We start from the raw sequence: 21,057 nt of genomic DNA, 5'->3' as shown, positions 1-21,057 counted from the left end.
CCTCCCCCAGCCTGACTGCAAACTTTATCTCCTTCCCATTTGATATGTGCATCTGCCCTTCATCTTACATATATCTTGCCTTCTGCTGCCTGCCAGTGCGAAACCCATAAATCCACTTCAAGAGCACCTTTTTTTTTATCTTTTTCTTCCTTTTGTGCTGTTTCTAGTGCTTCTTGGCAAATTCAAAGCTAGGTGTGCTTTTTAAAATGACTGTATCCTCCAGTATGTGCTTTTTATTGTGTTTTTAGGCAAATGTGAAGCTTGGTGTGCTTTTTTAAAATAACTGCATCCTCCATTATGTGCTGTTTCTAGTGCTTTGTGGCAATTTTGAATCTAGGTGTGCTTTTTGTTCGGTGCACTGTTTTCCTCTTTTGTGCCTGCCTGGCTCCTAGGCCACTTGGTGTATTCCTGTGTACTGTGCAGCTCCCCTTGCGTATCTCTCCCCCCATCTAACCCCATGGCACTATCCATCTCTCCAATCTACTCTAACTGCTATTCTATCACCCATCTTACCTCTCTCATGAATTCTGGAAGAAAAAAGCTGAAAAAAGCTCTCCTGGTCTCTAATCCAGGCCTACCTATTGCAGACACTTCTGTCAATGCCGCTTCCAGACAGACTATTACGGCATCCTCTTTACTGTCCCCTCTCCTGACCTTTGGATCCCCCATCTGGTCTCCACTGTTTCTCCCTTTTCCTCCTCACCCATTAATGGTGGCACCAGGTAGGAAGTACCCCTTGCATAATTCTCATCCTCTCGGTGAATCATTAATGTCAATGGCACTACCATGGCCCAAGGTTCTCAACCTACCCTTCCCCTTCTCGACCAGTGCCTGCCCTGCATTCTCTCATAAACCTCCTCCCTTCTCCTGCTATCCCAGCTACCTCTCCACCACCACCGATGGAAGTAGCATGCCCCTCTATACCCACTCAGAAAACCTGGTAACCAGCTTCACTTAGCTGCTGTGAACACTCGCTCAGCTGTCAAACACTCCTCTGACATCTGTCTGCTTCTCGAAGACTTTGACCTGGACCTCCTCGCTCTTATCGAGATGTGGTTCAATGCCAGCTCTGTCACTGCTCTTGCCACTCTCCTTCCTGATGACTACAATACCCTCTCCAAACCCAGACTCAACGGGCCTGGGGGTGAAGTGGCCCTGATTTTCCCTGAGTGGGTCCCTCCTTATATCATTCCTACTCAATCTTATTCCTCTTTTGAATGCCTTGTATGTAGGCTTTGAGTCTCAACAACTCTCTCTCTCCCTCTGCCACTATCTACAGACCCACTGACCCCTTTCCCCTCTTCCTCTCTGAATGTGCTGACTTTGCCTGATCCCTTTCAACCTCTTCTTCCAAACTCATCCTCCTTGGTGACTTCAACATTCACTTTGACTCTCTTGAATCATCCACCTCTCAGTTCCAGGACTCCCTCTCTCTCACTATTCTTCCTTCCAGTCCGACTCACTCTGCCGTCCACTCTCTTGATGACCTCATCTCTGGTGACATTCCTATCTCTGATCCTGTCACCACCACCATCTCCTGGTCTGACCACTCTCTTCTTTCCTCCTACCTGGGGCCCCTTGGGCCTATATCTGAGCCACCTCCTGCAGTGCCATCCTCCTTCACCGTCATTCGACCGATGAAGCGAGTGTCAGTTGCTGATTTTGCCTCCACCTTCATCCCGCCTCCCGCCCCTACTCCTGAGTCTCCCTCTGACTCTGTCCTTGCTAACCTGCACCTTGCCATCTCCAACAGCCTTGATATCCTTGCTTCTGTCATGAGGTTCCGCCAAAATCCTGCCAACAAGAAGAACAGCTGGTATGACTCTGATCTAGCATCTCTGAAACCAAGTGCAGAGTTGCTGCACGGAAGTGGCAGACCTTGGGCACATCCACTGACAAACTGGCCTGGTGCCTGCTCCAAAGGCAATATTGTTTCTCTATCCGCTCCAAGAAGCAGGCCCGCATCCAAGCCCGCATCTCTGGAGCCACTAACAACATGGCCAGACTTTTCAAAATCTGCAAAGAACCTGCCAATCCACTTGCAGTCTGCACCTCTCTCCTTCCTTCCCAGGCTCTCTGTACTGCCCTGGCTTTCCACTTCACATCCAAAACTCAGGACATCCTGTCCTGACTCTCCTCCACCCCCACCCCCTCTCCCATGCCTGCTCCCCTGACTGCCTTGGCCCCCCTCCTCCCACTCCCTCACTCTCTGCCCTCCTGCCGATAGCACCGGATGAGGTCTCTAAAGTGGTCTGCTCTACGAAGGCCACCTCCAAACAGGTGCTCCCCTGATCCTCCAGAACCATCAAGGACAACATTTCCTCTCTGGCTCTTGCTGACTTCTGTAATCACTCCTTCACCACTGGGTCCTTCCCTGTATCCCTCAAGCACTCCCTTGTGCACCCTCTCCTAAAAAAAGCCATCTGCTGACCCCTCATGCCCGGCTAATTATCGCCCTATCTCTACTACCCCCTTCCTGGATAAACTCTTGGAAAGGTTGGCCTTCCCCCAAATGACCCTCCACACTGATCTTGTTGGCTGCCTTCTTGACCATCAATCTGGAATCCGGGCGTCCAGAGGCACGGAAACTGCTCTCCTGAACAACTGTGAAACCATGTTGGCAAATCTTGTCTCCTACTCTCCTGCTGTTCTCATTCTCCTTGATCTCTCCTCTGCGTTTGACACTGTCAACCATGCCATCCTCATAAAACGACTCTGTGACACCCTCGGCATCACTGACCGGGCACTGGATTGGCTGACCTCTTTCCTCACTATCCCCCCCTCTCAATTGCAACTAGGTAATTTCTCCTCTGCCGCCACCCTCTCTACCCATGGCATCCCCCAGGGCTCTATAATATCGCCATGGCTCAATATCTATCTCGCCCCTCTTGCTCATCTGATTTCCTCCTTCTCTCCTCATTTCCAGTGGTATGCAGATGACACACAGCTTTCCTTCAAACGTACCTCTACCTCCCCCCTCTTCCTCCTCTCTCATCCCTGACTGTCTGTCTGCCATTAGGCCATGGTGTGACAACAATGATCTCTATCCCAGTCCCAGAAAAATGGAGATCCTCCTCAATGGGACACCTGTGCCTTCTTTTCCTCCTACCCTCTGGTCACCCTCTGTGGGCCCTCTTCCTCCACCATCTTGTGAGGCCAAAAACCTTGGGGTCATCTTCAACTCCACTTTCTCCTTCACCCCTCACATCATGCACCTTACCAAGAAGTCCCAGCTCCACCTCTTCAGAGGCATTCTTCCTTTTCTCACCTTCCCCCCGAAGCTCAATGTCACCAGAGCTCTGATCCTCTGCAGGCTGGACTACTGCAACAGCCTCTTTCTCACTCTCCATCTTTCCTCCTTTTGCCTCCTCCAGCTAATCCACAACAGGAGTGCAGGACTTATCCTTGGCCTCAAGCCCAAGGACCATATCTCCAGCACTAAAATCTCTCCAGTGGCTCCCGGTGGCTGCAAGGATCAAATCCAAGACCTTCTGCATCATCCACAAGGCCTTCTGAAGCCTGGGACCAAACTATCTCCAAATTTACCTCCCTAAATACTCCCCTACTAAAGCCCTACGCTCCTCTAATTCCAACTCTCTTACTGTAAAACGCTTCTCCAAGCAGAGAGTGGGGGTTGGGCCTTTCTCCTCAGCTTGTGCCTCCCTTTGGAACAGCCTCCCTGCCCCTCTCAGACTTGAACTGGACCTCCTTAAGTTCTGGCAGCTGCTCAAAACTCTGCTCTTCTCCACCTCATTCCCTCTTTCCCTTCCCTGCTAATCACCCCACTGCCGCTGTGACTGATGGCCTGATCCTCATGAATCTCACTGGATCCCAGGCCCTTCCTCCAAGTCAATACCCGCACCCCACCTGCACTGCCCTGCAAGCCTCTTGAGTTGCCCCATCCCACCTTGAGAGTCACCTGCACTTAACCTGAGGTTCTCCTCCTCGGCTCCCCTCAGCACTTCCCTCTCGGGCCCTCCCCCAGCACATGTCCACTCCTTTATTCCCCATTCCATCTCCTTCCTTTGCACAGCCCTGCAATGCACTTGCACGGCTGAATGCCCCAAGGCCCAGTAGACAGGAGCCTTGGGGTAGCAGCTCTGAGTTCCTACGTGCATCTACCACATGCTAACCATGCCAGGGGCTCTCACAATGTTCCAGCACTATCACCTAATAGATCTTGTGGTTTTCCGTCTGGATAGAACACATTCCCAATTAGCACACACCACATAGAACTATAGCAGCACTCAGCACTCTGTTACATCTGCCCGCCCTTCAACACACTGCATGTTTCATACATGCCTCGCTGTTAAGATGGATTTCTGAACTCTGACCTGGAGGGGCAGAGGTTCAGAAGGCCAACCTAGTTTCTGGTCTGGACCAGCCGTTAAAGTAGGGACCCGCAAAAGGACTTTCGAGGTAATTACGGTACCGCAATTTGCAGTACCGTAATTACCGCCTTCCCCAGACCCATTGAGCCCTATGGGGCAAAAATGGGAATGGGGAAGGGCCAATGGTAAATGGGAAATTACCGCCCCGCCAACCATGGAATGGGGTGGTAATTCCCTATTTACCATTGGCGGAATCGGTAGGTTACCGGCGTTAACCATGGCGCTATTAGCGCCATTGATTAACGCCGGAGTCGTAATGAGGGCCTAAGTCTCAAGAGGGGTGAGGGTGACTGAAAGACCTCAATGAGCACACAAAGCAAGGACACTTACAAATTACTCCCAACAGGTGTAATATTAAAAATATAGACACATTTATCACAAGGCCTTTGTAACATAGACCATAGCAAAGACTCACAATAATACTGAAGTAAACCAACACATCACAATCAACACGATATATATACAAGACCAGAGGGATCTAACGAATTAAGAAGCACAAAATATGTAGACCACCTAGATGGGGAGGAAAACAGGCAGTGCAAGTAATCTTTAGACCCAGTTCCACATCAAGAATACACCTAACTAAGAGGCAGTCCAAGCCCTGCGAAGAAAGGAGCCTTGTGCTCAATAGTACATGCACACGCTTGTGCCACTGGACAAAATAGGGTCTCTTCAAGGGTCAGTAGCAGCTCAGGAAGGTGGATGCGGTCGATGAAGAACAAGTCCTCACTATTCAAGCAGGACCTCCACTTGCGGGCAGAGGCAGGTTGAGAGTGCGGGATAGAGTTGCTATTTCGCAACAGCGGCGGAAAAGAAATGGGCTCCTGCGCGAGGGGCCACCCGTTGGGGTATGGACCACTCACGGCCCCCGACGCAGGTAGACCCAGACTTCAGTTCAGTCCACTTCGCTGGTAGGTTCGGATGCGACAACCAGGACGTCTCGACACCGTGTAGTTTCCGCGGTAGCAGGCTTCAGGGTCAAGAGGGTCCCAAGCGCAGCAAACTTGCACAGGCCGTTGCCACAGCATGGCAACATGGTAACCGCGTTTACTCCGGTCCGGGCGCACTCGTCTCACTTCAGACCTGGGAATGCCAAGTGTACGAAATTCAGTGTGAGGGTGCCGTGGGCACATAGCAAGCAGTATACCAAGTTTTGAGGGCTTCCTCGAAACCGCGGCGATGACAGAGCAAACGTCCTGCGTAAGCTGGTCAGCCCACTGGTTGGCCCAGGGACACTTCCGAAGAGGCTTACTTGCAGCGTTTGGTGAAGGTGCCGAGAATAGTTGGTCCCACTATTCCAATGGGTCGAAGCGCCTTCGCAGACCTTCTAGGACGATCAGATGCAGAGGGGTCCCGCAGGACGACAGCAGACTCAGGGTGCCAAACCTTCCAGCGGGTCATCAGTGGTTCCTCGACTCGCTTCTGGTTGCAGGATACTTGGCTCCTTATCCTTTGTTCGTGTGAACTCAGGACATCTACATGGTAGTGGTGTTTTCGGCCTCCTCTTATCCAAAGTTCCCTTTGCGCCAAAACGGAGAGCACCCAATGGGAGATCTGCTAACAAACACTCACTCCATATGTGGACCAATCACGGACCACGGTGGTCCCAGGCATTCAGGACACTCCAGACTCTCTGGCACCCAGGATGTGTATTGGGAACAGACATCCCAGTCCACATCCTGGAGGCACACACACAAGGCATGCAGAAGCCCGCGAAAGCTTTGGGTTTCGCGGGAAAGTGCATGACCAAATAAGGACTGACCCGGGTCGGCTCGACCTGGGGAAGGTGAAGAGGAAAGATGGCCAAAGGACAGGACAAAGAACCTCGTGACATGGCCATTTTGGAGCCAGGCCACCTATTCGTGCCAAACGCGGTAAGCGCGGATAACTTGGCAAAAAAGGGTTCAAAACATAAGATAAACGATAGCTGCCACCAGTCCTGTCCGTGACACATCTGCACAGTTCATAATAAGTCCAGCAAGAGTTTCTAGGGCCTTTGGAATGACTAGAGACCCAAGGGTGCGGTAAAGTAAGTTACATTGCACTCTTGTTCCATGTTGCACAAAAGCTGCAACATGAGGAAAGGACTAAGGGAAACAAAGTCTCCCAGTGCTGACTGTCGTAAGGGCATGTCATTTTCCCCATAAGAAGTGAGCGAAAGCCCAGAGGAGTGCGGCTGAGGGCTGCGCTTCTCTGGCAAAGGTTAGATCAGGGTGTAGAACAGCAGCAACAAGTTTGGGGGTTGACACATGGAGGGAAAATTACATTCAAATATGAAATCTTTCCTAACACTCGCCCTTTTAAACACCCTTCCTTATATTGGAAGATCCCCATGCCACAAGGCCACCACAAATTTCAGAGATGTGTTATACAAAACCACTTGACATTACATTACGATTAAATTGGGTCAAATAACATTTATAAGCACATGGAAGTCATTATTGACCTCCTCTCAGGCAATAAGAATGTTCGGAATGCAATAAATAACTACTAGTATTGACTGATGTCCAGACATTCTGACTTCAGAAACAGCCAAGGAAACAACATAAAGTATTTATCTGCATTAAAAAAAACAGCAAAAAAATTCCCAGCAAGATTTCTTTCAACAAGATACTCTGATATAATTTAACACGACAAAGTGAAAGCCAAAACATGTAACAACGCTTTCCCTGGTATCCAGTGATCATGGTGCCAGGGAAATGGCCACCAGATGGCAACATGTCCCTAAAAATGCACCCTCCAGACAATCAAGCACTTTCCCCCAAATATTCTAGTATTGGAGGCAATAATATATAATTATGATGCTCCTAGAATATTTGGGGAAAGAATTTTAGGAGTCAGGAAAAATAATTTGCTTACCTGGTGACTTTTTCACGGTGGCATAACACTTTAGTAAAGGGAAAAAAATCACTTTATTGCACCATAAGCAATCTCATGCTAAATCTGTTCCAGTTCAACCAAGTTCACAATTGAAATGCTTACCTTATAAAGACAAACTAGTTACCGGAATAGTGCAAAATGAAACCACATTTAATTTACTAACACTTTTAGTGCACTTAACTTATTATTAAAGTAACATGTTTACTGCATCATCACAAATCCAAAACAGCTATTGCTAATAACCTTATAGATCTTGGGAGCGATCATTATCACTTGAAATAATGACCCTTCCTCAACTCCCTGTCTTGGGCCTGTCCCGGCCCAAAGCCAATGTCCAATAGAGTGCCATGGGGTCTTTATCTTCAGGTTGCGGGTGGTTTGTAGGGGTATCCCAAATCCACTTTGACCGAGGTTTCAGTGAGGGCTCTCAGAGGCCAAGATGTCACATGTTTGGGAAATCTTTTCCCAGCACCAGTACACTCTTCCACTGTTTTAGGGACATCAAACGATGATCAAGGAGTGCTGTGGAGGGTCCCAGGAGGGTCCCTGGGATGGTGGCAGGTCTATGCCTACAGTAGTGACTTGTTGTTACCAGTTATTTGTACATTACCAAGAATCCAAGTATGAGGCTCCAATCCTCCCACAATAAAAGAAAACTAGTTTGCAAGACCTTGGTAATGTACATCTTGATCAGATCAGGCAATAGATACATTGTTCCCATATCAACCAGCAGAAACTTGACCATTCGTATTCATTCATATCATAGCTCGAGGACTCAAGCACTTCCTTGTAACTGCTATAGTATGAGAGAGACCCCAAAACATAAATCCCATTAATGTACCGGCCATGTCATATGTGCCAGTGCCCCTACTGGCTCAAATGTCATCACACACAGAAAGGTCCTTGCAACTCCATAATTCCATACCTCTATAAACTCCCCTCTCCTTATTCGATGACTACATTCAGTCCTCCCAAAGGAACTCCCGAGACTTATCCTTTGCCTCAAGCCCAGGGACTGCATCTCTCCAGCCCTAAAATCTCTCCACTGGCTCCCTGTGGCTGCAAGGATCAAATTCAAGGCCCTCTTCATCATCCACAAGGCTTTCTGGGGCCTGGGACCACATTACATCCAACTCTCTCTTCCTAAATACCTCCCCGCTAGAATTCATTGGTCTTCTAGCTTTAAGTCTCTGCAAGTCAAATGCTTAGCTAAGCAGAGACTGGAGGTAGATCTCTTTCTTCAGCAGGAACCTCCATCTGGAATGGTCTTCCTGATCCTCTCTCGTCTTGAGCCGTATCTCCTTAAACTTAAATTCCTGCAGCTCAAAGACCTTCATTTTCTCCTCCTCCTTCTCCCTCCCCCTCCCCTGCTAGTGTCAGACTTCGGCTCCACCTCCCCCTTCTCCTCACCTGAATCTTCTGATATTGAGTCCTTTACCGTAGTCCGGATCCGGGGTCGTTCCTTCTTCTTGTTAGAGATAAGATCCTTAGGTGATCTAACCTTCTTATCGTGCAAGTAAGGTCTGGCCCCTCCGGAGGCCACCGTGGCAGAAGTGGATACCTGCCGTGGGGGGCTCCCAGTGGGCCAGCCTCAGTGCCCAAGGGAAAAAGCCGGAACGGCAGAAAAAACCCTTGAACGAAGATCTGCAGACAAGGTGAGGAGTGGTTCCAGGCCAGGTATAAGGCAGGTTCTCCCAGGCGGAGATGAAGAAGGTTCAGTTATGATGGATTGAAAGGTGAGAGCTTTCTTCACAGTCAGGACACTTCAGAATGCCGGGAGTGTCAGATTCTTCGGACACCGAAGCAGATAGAGGCCGCAAGCAGTTTAATGTACCGGAAGGCAGAGCGAAGAGCTGAGTGCGAAGGGATTCGCAAGTGGAGAAAAGTAAACAGAAGGTAAGCCAGAAGCGGAACGCGAAAGGGATCGCGAGCGGAGAAAAAGGATTCAGAAAGGCAGAGCGAGGAGCTGAGTGCGAAGGGATTCGCAAGTGGAGAAAAGTAAACAGAAGGTAAGTCAGAAGCGGAACGCGAAAGGGATCGCGAGCGGAGAAAAAGGATTCAGAAAGGCAGAGCGAGGAGCTGAGTGCGAAGGGATTCGCAAGTGGAGAAAAGTAAACAGAAGGTAAGTCAGAAGCGGAACGCGAAAGGGATCGCGAGCGGAGAAAAAGGATTCAGAAAGGCAGAGCGAGGAGCTGAGTGCGAAGGGATTCGCAAGTGGAGAAAAGTAAACAGAAGGTAAGTCAGAAGCGGAACGCGAAAGGGATCGCGAGCGAGAAAGGCTGAACACAGATAGTAGGTTACGAGAAACTACATATAACTAGAACACAGAGCGGACAGAAAGGGTAGAAGGACACAGGAGAAAATAACAAGCTCACGCCGTAAACGAGAGCTAGGAGGAATACTCGGAAAAAAGTAACGAGCTACTCGAAGCGCTGGTAGAAGTGTAAGCAATACACAGATACAACGCGCCGAGCTGGAGGCGGGGCCTAAATTTATAGTGAAGGCAGCCATCTTGGGTGAGGACTAGAGCGTCCATCGATCCCACAGCTTCCACCCTCGATTCCTGACAGTATACCCCCTCTTCCTTGGTGGTCCCCCCGGTTTGCCTGGCTGAAAACGATGGAACCTCTTTACAAGATGAGGAGCATGTATGTGGTAGTCAGGCTCCCAGGTTCTCTCCTCCTTAGGATAGCCCTTCCAATGTACCAGGTACTGTAACCTGCCCTTACGATATCTGGAATCGATCAAACGAGCCACCTCGTACTCGTCCGGGGCAGGATCAACCTTAGGGCGTCCCTTATGAACAGGCCTCTGAAATGGGTCTTCCTTGTAGACCTTGAGAAGAGAAGTGTGAAAGACAGGATGAATCCTCTTGAGGGAATCCGGGAGTTTAAGTTTGAAAGCCACCGGATTGATCTGTTGAACAATGGGAAAGGGTCCTAGAAATCGAGAAGAAAACTTCCCCTTGTGAACCCATCTGGGAAGAAATCTGGTTGACAGCCATACCAATTGTCCCACCTTCCAGTCGGGGTTTGAGCGTCTGCTCCTGTCTGCCCACTTCTTCTGGGCATCCTGGCTGGCTAAATGAGCTTTCTTGGCTGTCTCCTGTACCTCGTGCAGATCTCTGAGAGCCTCATCTAAGGCCGGAACCTTGGTCGATCGTGTGTTAACCCAGGGTAGATATTGTGGGTTGAAACCGTATGTACAAAAGAACGGACTCATCTGTATGGTGGTGTGAATTGCATTATTATAAGCAAACTCTGCCTGGGGGAGAAATTCAAACCACCTTTCTTGCTGTGGACTACAGAAGCACCTAAGGTACTGTTCCAAGCTGGCATTAAGTCTTTCCGTTTGGCCGTTGCTTTGGGGGTGATAACCCGAGGAGAGAGCCCTATGGATTCCCAGAACCTGACAGAGAGTGGCCCAGAATCTTGAGGTGAATTGGGAACCACGATCAGAGACTATAGTCCTAGGCAAACCATGCAGGCGGACTACGTCACGGAGAAAGACGGCTGCTGTCTCAGAAGCTGAAGGCAGTCGCTGAAAGGCTGAAAAGTGCGCCAACTTGCTGTAGGAGTCACAAGTGACCATAATTACAGTCATACCAGAAGACACCGGAAGGTCCACAATGTAATCCATGGAAATATGTTCCCAGGGACGATTTGCTAGAGGAGGTTGTTGCAATAACCCTATTGGCCTACCCGTCTGATACTTGTTTGCAGCACAAACAGAGCAGGTAGATACGTATTGACTCACGTCCTTTCTTAGTCTTGGCCACCAGAAGCCCCTACTTATTAAGTCGTATGTCTTTCTGATGCCAGGATGACCTGTCAAGGGCGAGTCATGGCACCAGGAAAGAACCATTCTTTGAAGCTTCTGGGTGGGTACATAGAGCGCCTCCTCATGGTAATACAATCCATCCTTCTCTTTGGTGGTAATGTGCGCGAGTTCTGGCCAACTCTGATACAAGGGTATAAGCTCCTTGAGAAAGGTGGTCGTGGAAGCCAAAATCCTGAGCTTGGGGAGAACAAAGTCATGTCCTTGATATAATCCTGATACTTCCCCCTTACTTCGGGATAAGGCATCAGCCTTCCTGTTCTCCGTCCCAGGAATGTAAGTTATAATAAAGTCATACTGTAGAAAGAAATAGGCCCATCGGGCATGACGGGCATTGGTGCATTCCATCTGCTGGAGTACCCTGAGATTTCTGTGAACAGTGCGAATCAAGAAGCTATGAGCAGCTCCCTGTAGGAGATGACGCCATTCCTGGCAAGCTAGCTTGATGGCTAGTAGCTCTCTTTCCAATACGGAATAGTTCCGTTCGCTACATGTTAAGGTCTTGGAAAAATACGCTACAGGATGCTCAAGACCGTCCTCCGACTCTTGGAGGAGAATGGCTCCCACTGCTCCAATGGAGGCGTCAGTCTCCATGATGAATCGTCTTGTCTGGTCCGGTTGGATCAGGATGGGAGCCGTGGAGAATCTTCCTTTAAGGAGTCGGAAAGCTTTCTGAGGTTCTCCTTCAAAAGAATATCGTACTCCCTTCTTAAGTAGAGAGGTCAAGGGGAGCACAGTTTGTGAGAAGTTGGGGATGAAACGCCGATAAAAATTGGCTAAACCCAGAAAACTCTGTAGCTCCTTTATGTTTCCGGGTTCCTTCCAATCGTGAATGGCCTTAACCTTTCTTGGGTCCATTTCGATCCCTTCATGAGAAAGGATGAACCCAAGGTAGGACACAGCAGTGGCTTCAAACTGACATTTTTCTGGCTTGACCAACAACTTATGGATAAGGAGTCTTCTCAACACCTTATTGACCTGTGCTCTGTGTTCATCAAGAGATTTGGAGTAGACGAGGATATCGTCTAGGTATACCACCACGGATAGATATAACATGTCAGCAAACACCTTGTCCATATACCTCTGGAAAACTGCCGGAGCGTTGACAAGACCGAACGGCATGACTCTATACTCGTACAAGCCGAACGGAGTGCGAAAGGCGGTCTTCCATTCATCCCCCTCCTTGACCCTAAGAAGGTGATAGGCCCCTCTTAGATCTAGCTTGGTGAAATACCTAGCCCCTTGAACCGCCTCCAGGATGTCTCGTATAAGGGGCATGGGGTACCTATCCCTTATAGTGATCTTATTAAGTCCTCTGAAGTCTATGCATGGTCGCAACTCCTCCGAATCCCTCTTGGGGATAAAAAACAATGATGCACCGCAGGATGACTTGGATTCCTGAATAAGCCCGTTCTGTAGATTAGCGTCCAAATATTCTCTGATGGCCCTTCGTTCCGGAAGGGACAGGGGATACATCCTTCCGAAAGGAACGATAGAATCAGGCACTAGGTCGATTGAGCAGTCCTCTGCCCGATGTGGGGGTAGCTGCTTAGGTAGAGTATCCAGAAAGACTTCGGTGTATTCATGGTATTGGGGTGGAACTGTTGCTACAATTAAGGAGCCTGGAGCCTTGGAACCTTCTCCAGTCACCACCATGGCCGCAGTAGTATTCAGACAGTTTGATTTGCAGAATTGGGAGTCGAAGCACACCTTGTTGGCAGCCCAATCTATAAGAGGATTATGTCTCCTCAGCCAAGGTATTCCCAGAACTAAAGGAAAATGAGCTGCACGTATCTGGTCAAATACTAGGAGTTCTTGGTGATTGCCTACTCTAATCTGCAACGGAATCGACTCCCACAGGATATGACCCGAAGAAAGAGGAACACCATCCACACCCTCAACAGGTATGGGTCTGGGCTTGGGTCTGGTAGCGACTAGGTTCTCCTTAGCCCAATTAATGTCCATGAAGTTACCCGCGGCACCACAATCCAACATTGCCAATACCTCCACTGATGTCGCTTCAGATAACTTCACATGGACCTTGAAAACCATTAAACTACTGTCTTCGCCCTCTGCCAGGGTTCTTGAGTGGTTGCAAGGGTAACTGGCAGGTCCCCCGAGACTTCCCTTGCAACAGCCCGGGGGTGGAAGTTTTCCTTCTTCCTAGAAGGAACTTCTGGACAGTTTCTCAGCAGGTGTTTTGAGGATCCACAATACATGCACAATCCCTCCTCTCGGCGCCGTCTCCTTTCTTCCGGAGTCAGAGGTCCACGAGCGGCTCCTATCTGCATTGACTCTTCGGAGGATGATATCGGTCTCTGGATGGGAGTCTGGGAGGGTAGGCCTATCGTCTGTGAGGTTCCCCGTGGACGTCTCCTTTCTTGTCTGCGTTCATGCAGCCTAAACTCGATCTGGAGGGACAAGGTCATCAAGTCACGAAATGACTGTGGTCTGGCTATCCTCGCTAGCTCATCCTTGATCTCATCCTGAAGTCCTCTTCTGAAGATCGTCTGTTGAGCCGAGTCCGGCCAGTCCGCCTTTGCAGCCAGTCTGAGGAAGCGAGAGATATATGTTTGCACGTCTGTATTTCCTTGACGGACATCAAGAATGGCTTCTAATGAGGAGTATAGAACTTCAGGTCTATCAAATCTATCCTTAAAGGCTGTCACAAACTGATCGTAGACATTTAGGGAAGGATCATCATTGGAGACCAGTGGAGTTGCCCATGATAAGGCATTCCCAGAGAGATTGGCAATTATGAATCCGACCTTGGCACGGCTAGACTCATATGCATGAGGCCTGAATGTGAAGTATACTTTACAGGCGTCCAGGAAATCCTTGAGACCTCCTGGATGACCATCATACTTGCCGAATGAGAGAGGCATCGTGGGTAGGTCTCCGTGGTCATCTCGACGCAACACTACTTGTTGGCGAAGGACTATGTTTTCAGCCCTTAGGGATTGTACTTCGGCTGTCAGGTTCTGTATAGCTGCTACGAGTTCCTGGTATTGTTCCAAAGATGCCATGTTTGTAGTTGGGCGTTGTATGCTGTCAGACTTCGGCTCCACCTCCCCCTTCTCCTCACCTGAATCTTCTGATATTGAGTCCTTTACCGTAGTCCGGATCCGGGGTCGTTCCTTCTTCTTGTTAGAGATAAGATCCTTAGGTGATCTAACCTTCTTATCGTGCAAGCAAGGTCTGGCCCCTCCGGAGGCCACTGTGGCAGAAGTGGATACCTGCCGTGGGGGGCTCCCAGTGGGCCAGCCTCGGTGCCCAAGGGAAAAAGCCGGAACGGCAGAAAAAACCCTTGAACGAAGATCTGCAGACAAGGTGAGGAGTGGTTCCAGGCCAGGTATAAGGCAGGTTCTCCCAGGCGGAGATGAAGAAGGTTCAGTTATGATGGATTGAAAGGTGAGAGCTTTCTTCACAGTCAGGACACTTCAGAATGCCGGGAGTGTCAGATGCTTCGGACACCGAAGCAGGTAGAGGCCGCAAGCAGTTTAATGTACCGGAAGGCAGAGCGAAGAGCTGAGTGCGAAGGGATTCGCAAGTGGAGAAAAGTAAACAGAAGGTAAGCCAGAAGCGGAACGCGAAAGGGATCGCGAGCGGAGAAAAAGGATTCAGAAAGGCAGAGCGAGGAGCTGAGTGCAAAAGGATTCGCAAGTGGAGAAAAGTAAACAGAAGGTAAGTCAGAAGCGGAACGCGAAAGGGATCGCGAGCGGAGAAAAAGGATTCAGAAAGGCAGAGCGAGGAGCTGAGTGCGAAGGGATTCGCAAGTGGAGAAAAGTAAACAGAAGGTAAGTCAGAAGCGGAACGCGAAAGGGATCGCGAGCGGAGAAAAAGGATTCAGAAAGGCAGAGCGAGGAGCTGAGTGCGAAGGGACTGGCAAGTGGAGAAAAGTAAACAGAAGGTAAGTCAGAAGCGGAACGCGAAATGGATCACGAGCGGAGAAAAAGGATTCAGAAAGGCAGAGCGAGGAGCTGAGTGCGAAGGGATTCGCAAGTGGAGAAAAGTAAACAGAAGGTAAGTCAGAAGCGGAACGCGAAAGGGATCGCGAGCGAGAAAGGCTGAACACAGATAGTAGGTTACGAGAAACTACATATAACTAGAACACAGAGCGGACAGAAAGGGTAGAAGGACACAGGAGAAAATAACAAGCTCACGCCGTAAACGAGAGCTAGGAGGAATACTCGGAAAAAAGTAACGAGCTACTCGAAGCGCTGGTAGAAGTGTAAGCAATACACAGATACAACGCGCCGAGCTGGAGGCGGGGCCTAAATTTATAGTGAAGGCAGCCATCTTGGGTGAGGACTAGAGCGTCCATCGATCCCACAGCTTCCACCCTCGATTCCTGACAGCTAGTTCCACCTGCCTCTATGTCTGGTGGCCTGTACTCCTCATGAGCCTTACTGGGGCAGGCCCTCCTTTGACCAGCCCTCCTCCCCCTTACCCCTTACCAGCACTTGCCTATGGGAACCCTTTCCCGACTAGCGTACAGAGTCTGATGAAACTCTTCTCCCTCGTGCTAGCTGACCCCTATCCCGCTTGCCTGAGCATTTGCCCTCTTGGGCCTCACTTAGCACTTGCCCAGCCCCTGGGCCTCTCCCCCTTGCACATCCCCCTCACCCCCCCCTGCACTTCCTGCTACTGACTTGCACGATCCGAGTGTCACAATGCCTAGTAGAGCCGTTACTGTTATTTTCTCCCCTGTACCCCACCTTGTCTTGTGGCGCCTGTAAACACTTTTTGATGTATAGGCGCCATACAAATATTCAATAAATAAATCCTGTTGCTCTGTGCCTCTAATCCAGGCAGGAGCAGAGGCAGAAGCTGCTGTATGCCTGGGGGGCCCTGTTAAAATGAGGGTGCTAGTTTCTAAACTCCCCAGCACTAAACAAATAACCCAAAGAAAAGCACCTGCAAAGTCCTACGCTCAGAACCCAAATTAAATTCCTGCACTTTATTTCCTGGTGCCCTGTTGATAGTAAGCCTCGGAACTCATGTGGGAACAAAAATTCAGCTTTCGGGTTTGAGTATCTTGCAAGACCTCCAAGTAGCTGCTATCAGCCAATTGCTCAATGTCCAAAAATACCCCATCCCATTTCCTCTCTTCCCTTATCTGAAATCTACAGTCCTGAAAGTACCTTCATAATCTCTAACAATCTGTGCGCAAAACCAAAAAAGCAGGCAGAAGGCTCTGGGAGTACAACTGCTCTTCTACCATCCTTTTGCTTTGCCAGGCCCGGTCACAGTTGCCATATCAATGCCTTTCTCACAGAACATCTGCGTCCATATTTCTCCCTTACTGGGATCCCCAACAGCTCCTCTCTCTCTGCTCCCCTCTCTCTCTCTCTAGGCTTACTTGTTAGTAAAACCTCCTACAGTGGCTTCTCTAGTGCCCATCACTGTGCATGTTCTCGCAATGTAGTGTTGCATCTCACTTGCCTCAAAATATGTGGCAGGTCCACTATACCTCTCCTCCATCATGCACTCCTGAGGTGCAAACCTCAACAGACCGCGAGCCAGCCCAATATAAGTTGCATTTGCAACCTCATCTCAACCCTGGTGCAAACAAGGAGTACCTCCAACGATGGCCAGTGTGGGAAAAACTGTTAAGAGACCTTCAATCGCCCTGACAATTCCTGCTTCTCTATATTCTGGGCATTCAAAGTCCATACTTTGTTACTGAGGCCCCCTCCCTTAAAGGAGCACTTCTCAACGCAAGATCGCTTGTCGCCCATGCCCTTGACATTGCTGATCTAATCACAGAAGGCAATCTTGATTTCCTTGCGATTACCGAGACATGACTACATAACGCAGCAGGACCATCGCTTATGCTAGCCATCCCAGATGGCTATACAATAGCCAGACAAGACAGAGATGGTGCACGAGGAGGCGGTATCGCTATCATCTCCAGAATGTGCCTATCCCTCAGACTAGCCCCTACCCAATTGTCACAATCCTGTGAATTTCTATCTGCTAAATTCCAGATAAATAATTCTCAATCACTCACCATCCATCTAATATACAGACCGCCGGGTCCTCTTGGCACTTTCGAGGAGGACCTGCATAATATACTTTCTAATAACCTCAAACCAACCTCTCAATTACTCCTATTAGGGGATCTCAACATAGGCTTTAATGACCTCATGGACAAAAATGCTACAGACATAGCTAACTCAATCACGGCATTAGGCTTGTCTCAAAAAGTCAATAAACCCACCCATTTGAAAGGGAGAACATTGGATTGGATAGCGGATTATAACTGTGCAGTTACTATTTCATCCATCACTCCTCTTTCCTGGACAGACCACTCACTGGTGTCCTTTTACTTATCTACGACCAGACCCACTCCTACTGCCCCTCTACTAGCGCCACCATGTCTCACAAGAAATAAAAAGAGTATTACAGTTGATAAAGTAATCCCTGCGATCCTTCCCACTCTAAATGCTTTACCAGAAAATCTAGATCCTAGCATCCCAGTCCATGAATTCAATAATATCATGCTCACTACATTGGACAAAATTGCCCCTCTTAAACTCAGATCTAGCAAACCCAAAGCCCACTTAAATAAATGGTTCACGCCACAACTTAGAGACCTACGCCTTTTGAAAAGAAAAAGCGAAACTAACTGGAGACTCTGCCCCTCCACCGATAATAAAGCCAAATTAACCTTGCTCTCCTCACACTATAAGAATGAAGTCTGCCTGGCTAAACATAATTCTTATGACGAGCGCATCGCCAAATCCAACTCTAGCATGAAGGAACTCTTCTGTATACTAAAAGAATTAGAGTCACCTATAGCCACACCCGATATCTGTACTAAGGATAAATCCTGGTGTACAGACATCCAACAGGCATTATCAAACAAAATTAACATGCTCCAAAACAAAATCCAGCACAAAAAAGAAACCCTGAATCTACAGCACTCACCTAAAAACCCTCTGCCTAGCGACCCACCGAAGACACGCGATAATATCTTCCATTTCACCAAAATGTCTACTCTGGATTTAGAAAAAATCATCCTCTCATTGAAGCCTTCTAATTGTAAAGGCGACATCTGCCCTGCGCAACTAATAAAAGATGCTGCCAGGGAACTATCTCCGTTCATTGCTAAACTGATTAATGCCTCCTTTACTTCAGGCTCCATCCCTGCCAACCTAAAACAGTCTTGGGTGCTCCCTCTCCTAAAAAAACAGACATTAGATCCCCTCATCCCCACCAACTACCGCCCCATTACCACTGTACCATTTTTACTCAAAATATTGGACAAAGCTGCCTATAACCAAATTCAGAAACACTTAGAACGGCACAAACTCCTAGGAGACAGACAATCTGGTTTCCGCCCTCTATACGGAACAGAAACCGCCCTTATCGATTTAAAATCCCAAATTGATGAGCTGAGAGACAAAGGGAAGTCAGTACTTTTGCTCCTACTTGATCTCTCAGCTGCATTTGATCTTGTGGACCACAAGATCCTCTGTAGACACCTAGATTCTGCTGCTTACTTCTCCCCTGAGGCTATCAGATGGATTGAATCATTCCTGAGTGAGAGAACCATGAGAGTTTTCTCTCCTTCGGCAGCTGCAGACCCTACCCCTATCCTGTGCGGTGTTCCTCAGGGTTCTTGCGTCTCTCCAACTCTATACAACATCTTCACCAGGCCCCTGTTCGATGATTTGGACCATCTGGGTATCATCTACACCAATTACGCAGATGATACACAGATTCTCCTCCCGCTTTCTGGGGATTATATCAAGGACACGGAGTTGGTGAACAGGGTATATCTTATCATCCAGGCATGGATGGCCACTCATGGCCTATGCCTGAACGATGATAAGACCGAGTTGATAATCATGGGAACACATGCCAACATCAAAAAACTAGGTCAGGAATTTTCCTCATTCAACATCGATGGAAATACCATCAAAGTCTCCAAGGAAGTAAAAACCCTTGGCTTCTACCTGGACTCCACCCTGTCCTTTGATAAACAGGTAAAATCCCTGGCCTCCACTACAGCCTACACCTGCAAGCTGATCAGAGCTGGCAAGCCATTCCTCTCTAATGACAGCTGCTTGATCCTGGCCAGAGCGTTAATACTATCTAGAACTGACTACTGTAATGCCCTATACAGTGGGGCTAGTAAAAATACCATCAAGCGGCTTCAAACATTTCAAAATAATGCCTTGAGAGCAGCACTCGGCATAAACATAAGAACCCATATCTCCTCCATTAGACGCCAACATAAATGGCTGTCTACTGGTAACAAAATACAGCTTAAGACCCTATCACTGACTCACAAAGCTCTAAATAACGCTGCCCCTAGCTACCTCACAGATAAACTTCATAAAAGAACCTCTCTCAGACCTACTAGAGCTGGCAATGCCAATTGCTTGGCCATACCTAGATACAGACTCACCACTATTGGTGGTAATAGTTTCCCAGTGAAGGCTGCTAAATCTTGGAACCTACTGCCACCTGATCTAAGAGTAGACCAACCTTTCCCACTTTTCCGTAAAAATGTCATCAAATACCTCATCTCTACCGACCCCTAGTCTCCTACCTTTAGGTCTATTTCGTACCTTGATCAATTGAGTCTCACTCGCCTTTATATTCTCATTTAAACCTTGTGCCTCTCTGTAACCTGTATATTTGTACATTGCATATTTTTGTAACCACATAAGTCCTTATTGTATATTGTGTATATTTTATAACTACGGACACTATGTAAGCCTTTATTGTATATATTGTATCTCTTGTAACTATGTAAGCTTTGCATTTTCTTACTGCGCCCTGTTACTTACGGGTCTGGTGCGCAATAAAAGTGAATAAACAAACAAACAAACAAACATACTATTGATATAACAGTATATACCTAACATCCATGCCCTCAACACCACAAGCCCTTGGGCAGCACACCTCCACTCTTTATATATTTCTGATACTTTTCCCCTTCCCCCCTCCCCTGCACTTGCGCAATCTCATTGTCACTTGGCCTAATAGGATCGTTGTCTGTCCTCCCCCCTTGCCTCGTCGTTCCTTAAAACACTTGTGTATAAGGGCGTTATAAATGCCATATCATATCATATCCTGGCACTGCAGCTTCCCCCCTCCCCGAAGCCTTATCAGGCCATACTTTTGCTTAAACGGTCATCAGTGCGCGATGTCAAACAGTACAATTCTGAAACTATTCATACTCCCATCCTCTGCCGCAAGGTCCTTCAGAACTTCCATTGTTTGTGCAAGTAAATAGCATCAACTGGGCACCTCCTGAGCAGAACTATGCCTGATGCTATAAACCATTTAAAGGAAAGCCAACATGTGTAAGTCTGTGCCAAAGGTTAAGCATGCCCAAGTACTACTGCAAGAGTGTCTAACCCCCCTTCAACTCCACTTTTGGGTCGATAAAAACATCGAATGTTGAACCATGTCTGATAGCCTAAGATCCAGTTTGGATGGCATATCTAACATAAGATATAAACATTTTTTTTTTACCTCAGCCTCCGAGCGAACGACAGCCAGAAACTTACACAGCGCCCATCCTGATGGTGCATAGAAAGAAAATAAGCATTGACAAAGCCATACGTTTGACTTTGCATGTAGCAAAAATATTTACTATGTATCTAGCATCTGAATCACATGCATAAGTAACCACACGATTTTACCAGTATTGGGACTGCATGCCCTGGTTACCATTGTTTGGCAGTTTTTCTATATTGTGTTAACCTCAAATCACATAACCATTATGGCCATCATATTGCAACATACTTGCATAATTCCCAGGTACACAGACAAATGCCAGCTTTTGTAATCAGATGCCAAAAGCTCATGCAGCTTGCTAAGTTTTTCGATAATTCCAACATACTTGCATCTTGTGCTAAACCATGGCACCATTTGCCAGATTTTGGCATTATATTCCCAGTACTCAAACCATTGGATGGCTGTTGGT

Source organism: Ambystoma mexicanum, chromosome 12 (genome assembly GCF_040938575.1).
Source record: "Ambystoma mexicanum isolate Mex_15411 chromosome 12, UKY_AmexF1_1, whole genome shotgun sequence".
Taxonomy (NCBI): domain Eukaryota; kingdom Metazoa; phylum Chordata; class Amphibia; order Caudata; family Ambystomatidae; genus Ambystoma; species Ambystoma mexicanum.
Note: the sequence above shows the minus strand (reverse complement) of the source record.